The sequence below is a fragment of the Hemitrygon akajei genome, chromosome 6, assembly GCF_048418815.1.
Source record: "Hemitrygon akajei chromosome 6, sHemAka1.3, whole genome shotgun sequence".
NCBI lineage: Eukaryota > Metazoa > Chordata > Chondrichthyes > Myliobatiformes > Dasyatidae > Hemitrygon > Hemitrygon akajei.
In genome coordinates, this window is record NC_133129.1 from 60269762 (window position 1) to 60277700 (window position 7939).

Here is a 7939-nt window from a genome sequence, read left to right on the forward strand (position 1 = left end):
CTGTCTGTAAGGAATTTGTGTGTTCCCCCCATTACCTCACAGGTTTCCTCCAGGTGCTCCAGTTTCCTTTCATATTCTGGAAAGTTAGGGTCAGGGTTAGTAAATTGTGCTATGTTGGTGCCTGAAGCATGGTGACACTTGCTTGTCCATGCACATCCTCACGCAAACAACATATTCCACTGTTCATGTGACAAATAAAGGCAGTTTATGTAATATTTTATCTTCATAACTTCTTGACTGTATTTAGTGTTTTGAATGACTTATCTGGTGCTACAAATGAGGCAAATAAGCCAAATATTCTTCATTTCACAAGCAACTTCTGAGGCACTGGAGTAATTCAACACCTGGTTAACATTGTTATTTCTGTTTAACATTTCTGTTGTGGGGAATGGGTAATGACGTCACCTTTGCTCAGTAGAGATGGTTGTGGTCGGGTACTTGCCAATTGAAATATCAAGCCTACATAGTGTTAATGAGTTGCCTTGTTCAGGGGACCACTCCCTCCATTAAAGATCTATCCTGAGTTTAATGGATTAGTATTGGTAAGTGACCATCTGACCTGTAACATGTTCCATGATGTCCATAGAAGTTCTCTTTTTCCTATTAGAACAAATTCTGCCTAATTTTCATGTTGTGGGAAGTACCAGATGATTTAAGGTTTCTCAAGAATAATGCCATATGACATCCCAACAGTTGTTCATTTCCCTCTACAGACATTGCTTATCCTATTAAATTCCTCCAGTAGCTTGTTCCTTTTTGTTCCAGACCCCAGCAGTATTTGCATTCTCTTGTCTCCATAAGTACCTCTGAAATGAAGGTTAAAAAATTTAAAACTACAGTATAATTGGTATAATCTATTTTATGAATTGAACTCAAAAGGTTTTGTCAGAATCTGGCAACAAATTGCACCACAAGAATTCTTTCCTTACAGTTTTTTTTCCTGAAATGTCTAGAAGCTACAGTTATGACCAAATTAAATCAGCTAGCAAACTCATCAGTTAGACTACTTGTTGGTATTCAATTATCAACTGTATGGGAGGATCCTACTGGACGATCTTAGTGAGCAGCCATGACACTATAATTTAGAACGTACATTTCTCATTACACAGAACAGATGCAGTTGTGTTGCTATGGAGGCTGCTGGCAGACATCAGTAGAGTTACTGGCGCTTGCTGGTCAATTTGTTTAGTCAACTTGTGGTTGAGGAAAACACAGATGCCGCAACAGCTGCAATTGCATGTGTACATACCAACTGAGTGATTAATGGATACAGTTGTCTCTGTGTTTATAAGCTTGAGTAGATAATATTCTGGAGGCAAGAGAGTTCCATTTGATAATCATTTCTTCAAAATTGAAAATAGAATTTGAACTGTGAATGCTTTATCTAAAACAATCTATACTATTTAAACTATCTAAGTACTTTCTCAAGTATCTATCCCTCAGGAGGGCAGAAAAAAAGCATGTGAACCTCTAGGCCACTATTTAAGTAATCTTTAGATTGTGCTAAGGCTGCTTTGTCCTGTGTTTCCTAAGCATTTGTTCCTTTCACCAGAGCTACGTTCCCAGCTGGAAACCCAGTGCGGGGAACTAACTGTTTCCTACAAGGCTTTGATAACATTTGATCCCTGATTTCCTGTTCATACAAAAATATCTCCTGTTGTTAACATCAGTGAAGTTTAATAATCATCCTGAATTTATTCTTTACCACAGTATTTACCTCACCATTTCAAAAATTGATCTCACACAATTGCTGTCATGTCGGAATTACTGTAATGAGTCAATAAACTGTTGACTCACAGATTTAAATAAGAAATACTTGTGGTCTTATGAAGCTCAAGAGGTGGCAGACGCTGGAATCTGAAGCAACAAATAATCTGGAGGAGCTTTGTGAGTTGAGCAGCATCTATGGGAGAGAAAGAAATGTTGATTATTCATTTTGGCATTCTGCATCATCATTTAGACTTGATGCAGGGTTTTGACACAAAGTGTCAACAATTCATCACCTTCCCAACCAACAAATGTTGCTCAACCTGCTGAGTTGTCCAGCAGATTGCTGCTTGCTGTTTTATATTTGCACGCTTTAGGTAGATCATTTGCGTTAAAAACAAAAAAAGAACAATAAGGTTAGAGCTGAGCTTTCAAAGGTTAATAGATGGAATATGGATTTAAAAGGAAAGTGACTATAGCTCTGCAGTACTAGAATGAACATAGAACATAGAAATCTACAGCACATTACAGGCCCTTTGGCCCACAATGTTGTGCCGACCATGTAACCTACTCTGTAAATTGCCTAGAATTTCCCTAGTGCATAACCCTCTATTTCTAAGCTCCATATGCCTATCCAAGAGTCTCTTAAAAGACCCTATTGTATCCGCCCCCACCACCATTGCCAGCGGTGCACTCCATGCACCCACCACTCTCTGTGTGAAAAACCTACCTCTGACATTTCCTCTGTACCTACTCCCAAACACCTTAAAACTACACCCCTTCATGTTAGCCATTTCAGCCCTGGGAAAAAGCCTCTGGCTACCCACATAATCAATACCTCTCATCATCTTAAACTCCTCTATTAGGTCACCTATCATCCTCAGTCACTCTAAGGAGAAAAGGCCAAGTTTACTCAATCTATTCATCCACAGCATTCAGAAACATGGAGTCCATAAATGGCCCAGCAATGTCAATATGTACTCCTTGCCATGGTGACGACGGCTACCCCCATGAGTGTAATGCTGCCTGTGGGGGTGCATTTTAAACTTGTGGCATCCCAAATAGCTTTTGGTCAAGCCTTCAATCTGTCTATCTATTCCCAGCCACCATGCATAGCTCCAGGCAAGACTCTCCATCTTGACTGTACCCAGGTGTCCTTCACGCAGATTCTTCAACACTCCGGTGCACAGTCTAGAGGGAACCACATGTCAGGGTTCTTTGACATACAGTTAGTTGGTCTCATCTCACTGAGAACTTGGGAAACATAGGGTACCATGAGCTGGCCATCCTTGCTTGGTGATGTCATAGACTTCTGACAATGTTGGGTTATTCCTTGTTTCTCTTTGCATTTCAGAATGTGTTACCAGCAACTAGCCCACCAATGTTGTGTGAACACCTCTGTTGGGGTCACAGAATGAAGACTTTTCTTCTTTAGTTGTCAACAATGGGAGATGTGACAACCTGTCAGCATTGCTGTGTTGTTTGGTACCCTTGAACTCTATGTCACAAGAGCGGGATCTTTGGAAAAGTGCCGAACAGTGCAACCAGATAGCAGACATCACTGGGATTTAAAATGGACACAAGGAGCTGGTGGTTTGCCGCTAGAGTAAATCTAGAGGTAGTGCTGGAACTTCTTTATTCACTATACAAGACTAAGAGTCTTTTAGCAGATCTATTCATAATTGTGTTGTGCGCTCTCGTGTTTTATCTTGAAGCAATTACAATCAGAAGTTCAGATCCATCTTCCATAATGTGTGACAAAATGGCACCAATGCCATAAGGGGATGAATCACATACCAATCTGATGGACAGAGATAGGTCATAAAGGGTGAGCAGTTCATCTGATGTTATTAGTCTCTTTGGTTCCTTGAATGCTCATTCAATCTTTCTGACCATTCCCACTTTGCTCCTGTCTGCAACTGTGCGTTCCCAACTAAGGCCATCAGCACGTTATTTTTACTTTAGCTTTATTAGTTGTGCATCTTTGTGTATTGTACACTGTTACTCATGCGAACTATTGTTAGGTTCTGTGTCCACCTTCTCCGTACTGATTAACTCTTTCCTCTTTCTGTCTCTGCCCGTCCTCCGAAGTCTGTTGTCTTGTAACTGTTGGTGCAATTCGTGATATTCACTGACATTCAAGCTTGTACTCGTCACCAATTTGTTGTGTCTGTGCATATTGATTAAATAAAGGCATGCAGATGGAGGTGATTTTAACTGGTGTATTCACATTGCAATGAGAGAGAGAGAAAAGAACAGATCAATATGCATGTGTAGTTATCAGTCCATTATCGGTGCTAAGGGGAGTCATTATGCTAAAAGATATAGATCCATATATTACATCTTCTACCAAGTAAAGTATCCTTCATCAGCTAACAGAACCAATATGGCATTGTTTCCTTGTTACTAGGAGCCTTACAAACTTAACAAACTGAGAAAGAGTGAAAGTACCAAGTGATGAGGTAGGAGTGAGAAATACTACAAACATGTATTCATCGCATTTAATGTAATCCAGTCAATTTTGCATTTGGTCTTGCATCACTTAACTGTCAGTCAAAACTCTAAGTCCATTGAATGCCAAAAGAGAATTGTTATGGCAGGAAGTAAAACTTCTTTGACTGTGCGAGCTGCCCCTGTGTGCTCAGGTCTGCAGGTGCACTGTAAATTGCTTCAAGAGTGTAGGTAAGTGCAGAGAGTAAATGAGAAAGCGGGGAGAATAAAAAAGCAGTTAATGTAGGATTGGTGTAAATGGGTTTGATGGCCGGCACTGACTTGGTGGACCAAAGTACCTGTTTCTTTGCTACATCTCTCTGACCTTTTAACCCGTATTGATGGCTCTATAGTAAGTTTGTGGGTGATGCGAAGTTAGGTGGAGTGGCAGATAGCTTTGAGGAAGCAGGGAATCTGCAGAGAACTTGGACAGATTAGGAGAATGGGCAGATGGAAATTGTATGCTCATGAACTGTGACAGAAGCAATAAAGGAGTAGACTGTTTTATAAAAGGGGAGAAAATTCAGAAATCATAGATGCAAAGAGAATTGAGAATCCTAATTCAGGATTTCCTAAAGATTAACCTGCATGTTGAGTCAACGGTAAAGAAGGCAAAGATTGTTAGCATTGGAGAGGGTCCAGAGGAGGTTTATGAGAATGGTCCTGAGAGTTTGTGTGTTTGACGGCTCTGGATCTACACTCATTGGATTTTAGAAGAATGAGGGGAGGGGGGAGATCTCATTCAAACCTACCGAAAAATGAAAGGCCTAGGTAGAGTGATAGGCAGAGAATGTTTTCAATAGTGGAAGAGTCTAGGATCAGAGATCATGGACTCATAATGCAAGGATGTACCTTTAGGACAGAGCTGAGAATTTTTTTTTATCCAAAGGGTGGTGAATCTATGGAATTTATTGCCGCATATAACTGTGGAGACCAAGTTATTGGGTCTATTAAAAGCGGAGGCTGATAGGTTCTTAATTAGTAAGGGCATCAAAGATTACGGAGAAAGGGCAAGAGAATGGGCTTGAGAAAGAAAATAAGTCAACCATGATTGAATGATGGAGCAACTCAATGCATAATTCTGCTCCAATGTCTTATGGTCTTACTGTCCTATGTGAATAAATATGCAGGGAAACCATGGGCCTAGAGCAGCTTCTCTAAGCAATTAAAAATCTCCCTGTGTGTTGGAATCTTTTTCCTGTAATTGAGATTCAGAGTCAATCTGCCACTTGACATTTGATATGGCGGAAGCAATAAAAAAATTCTATCCTTTATGCTTCTTATTGGAACTACGGTGATAATGTTCTGCTAGAAGTTGCCAAATGGAATTATCAAATCATAAAAATTTCATTGGTGAACTGTTGAGTTTGTATAAAACTTTGCTCTCCTGTTTTGAGTTGCTCCCTGCCTTGTGGAAGCTGGGAAAATGAGTGGTTTGCTTTATATTGTGTCATTATTTGTAGTGTATCTCCACAAAGAGTTGGAAGTCAATTTCCTTACAATCTAATACATTCCAGTTGATTGACCCTACAAGATCTTTTTATCTGGGTTTGACCAGATAGTTGCTTGGAAAGGAAATTCTATTATCTTATGTACAACATTCAGTATTAGATCTTAGGATGTAGGAGCAGAATTAGGACATTTGACCCATCAAGTCTGCTCTGCCATTTCATCATGGTGATCCATTTCCCTCTCAACCCCATTCTCTTGCCATCCCCACATAACCTTTCATGCCCAGACTAATCAAAAATCTATCAACCTCTGCCTTAAATGCACCCATTGACCTGGACAGCACAGCCATCTGTAGTAACAAATTGCACAGATTCGCCTCTCTTTGGCTAAAGAAATTCCTCCTCATCTCTGTTCTAAATGATCATCCTTCTATTGTGAGGCTGTGCTCTCTGGTCTTAGACACACCACCAAAAGAAGCATTCTCTTCACATCCACTCAATTTAGGCCTTTCAACATTCAAGTTTCAATGAGATCCCCCCTCATTCTTCTAAATTCCAGTGAGTACAAGCACAGAGCCTTCAATCACTGATCATATGATAACCCTTTCACTCCTGGAAAATCATTCTTGTGAACCTCCTTTGAACCCTCTCCAATTTTAGCACATTATTTCTGCCATGCATAAAATTACTTGCAAACAGTTGGAGAACCTGTACTTTACTCTCTCTACAAAATCAAGAAACTACCTATGATCTAATGCTCCCAATGTGTTATAAATATACTGGACTGTGTTAAACAAACACAGGTGGTCATATGCAACACTAAATTTGAATTGGATTAAAATTAATTTGGTCCTGCTGACACACTAAGTAACTGTCCATTTATTTCTAGGTCCTGATGCAGGGTTGTGATCTAATGTATATTGCTTTAATCAGATTTGTTTTCGATTAGGGGTGTGTTGCTTGTAAGTTAACTTAATCAGTGGTAAGCCCCTAGATAACGTTAAAGTTCAAGCTCAAGCACTGAGATTTTGTTGTGATGCTATTAAATTATCCCCAATTTCAGCATTACCGATAGAAATAGGTGAAATAACTTTGCATCTATGCAGGTTACAGCTAGGAGTGTTTTACTGAGTTAACATAAGCCAACATAAAGTTGATTATCCAATATTGGAAACATCAGTAGAGATTTGGGAGTACTACATTTGTAAGCTCTTCAGTTTTTGGTGGATGAGAAATGAATGGGCAGAAAGTTTTGGGTTGTTTAATATGGAATATGGTCCTAATGTACCCCTTTCTGTCACTCCTCAAAGGCTTTTCCCTTTGCCTGTAGCTGTTTTAAGCCTTCAGAAAATATCAAGATGAAGAATGATTGTGAATCAGTGGAACAGGTAGTTCAGTAATATTTGCGAGGTAGATATTATGGCTCCTTACATATCTACACAGATGGTTCAAAAGATCCAGTGACAGGTCGTTCAGGTGTTTCTGTTTATGTTTCAAAGTTTCAAGTGACTGTTCAGAAAAGATTATTAGATAAAGTGTCAGTATTTACATTTGAGATGGTTGCTATGATTTTAGCCTTGGGATGGGTTGAAGAAGTATGCCCTGATTATGTACGCCTGTGCTCTAATTTGTTCTTGGTTTTAGCATCAATTAAAACAGGTATTTCAAATTGTAGACCAGAGATTCTACTTGAGATTGGACAACTTCTAGGTGACTGCAGGGTCTAGGCTTGTGTAAAGTACATGGTCTCTGCCCATCTTGGGGATGAAGGGTACATGGTGGCAGACATTCTGGCCAAGCAATCATTTTAAATTAAGGGCATAAATGTAATTGGTGCCTTCACATAAAGGGGAGATGAAAGCCTTAATTAAGATGTCTATTCTATCACTTTGGCAACAAAGTTGGGACTAGGAAAAAGATGGCATTTATATAAAATTCAGAGGATGGGAAGAACTCAACTTGAAGATGGATATAGAAACGGGGAAGAAGTTATATTTACACATTTTCATATCGGACATACATAGTTGAATAATTCCTTGTTCAGAATTAATAAGCATGATATGGGGTGTACTTGTCAAGAAAAAATGGAGCATCTAATGTTTGAATGCAGTTCCTATGACGTGCAAAAGAAACATCTGTTTGTTAAATTGAGATCTTTGGAACAGACACAGTTTAACAAGGAATGTTTGTTAGGATATCATTGCCATCATAATGTATGTAAGTACATATTTGACTTTGAAAAGCTTTAGACTTTTTGATATTATTTGAGGTTATTTTTTTTTGGGGGGGTG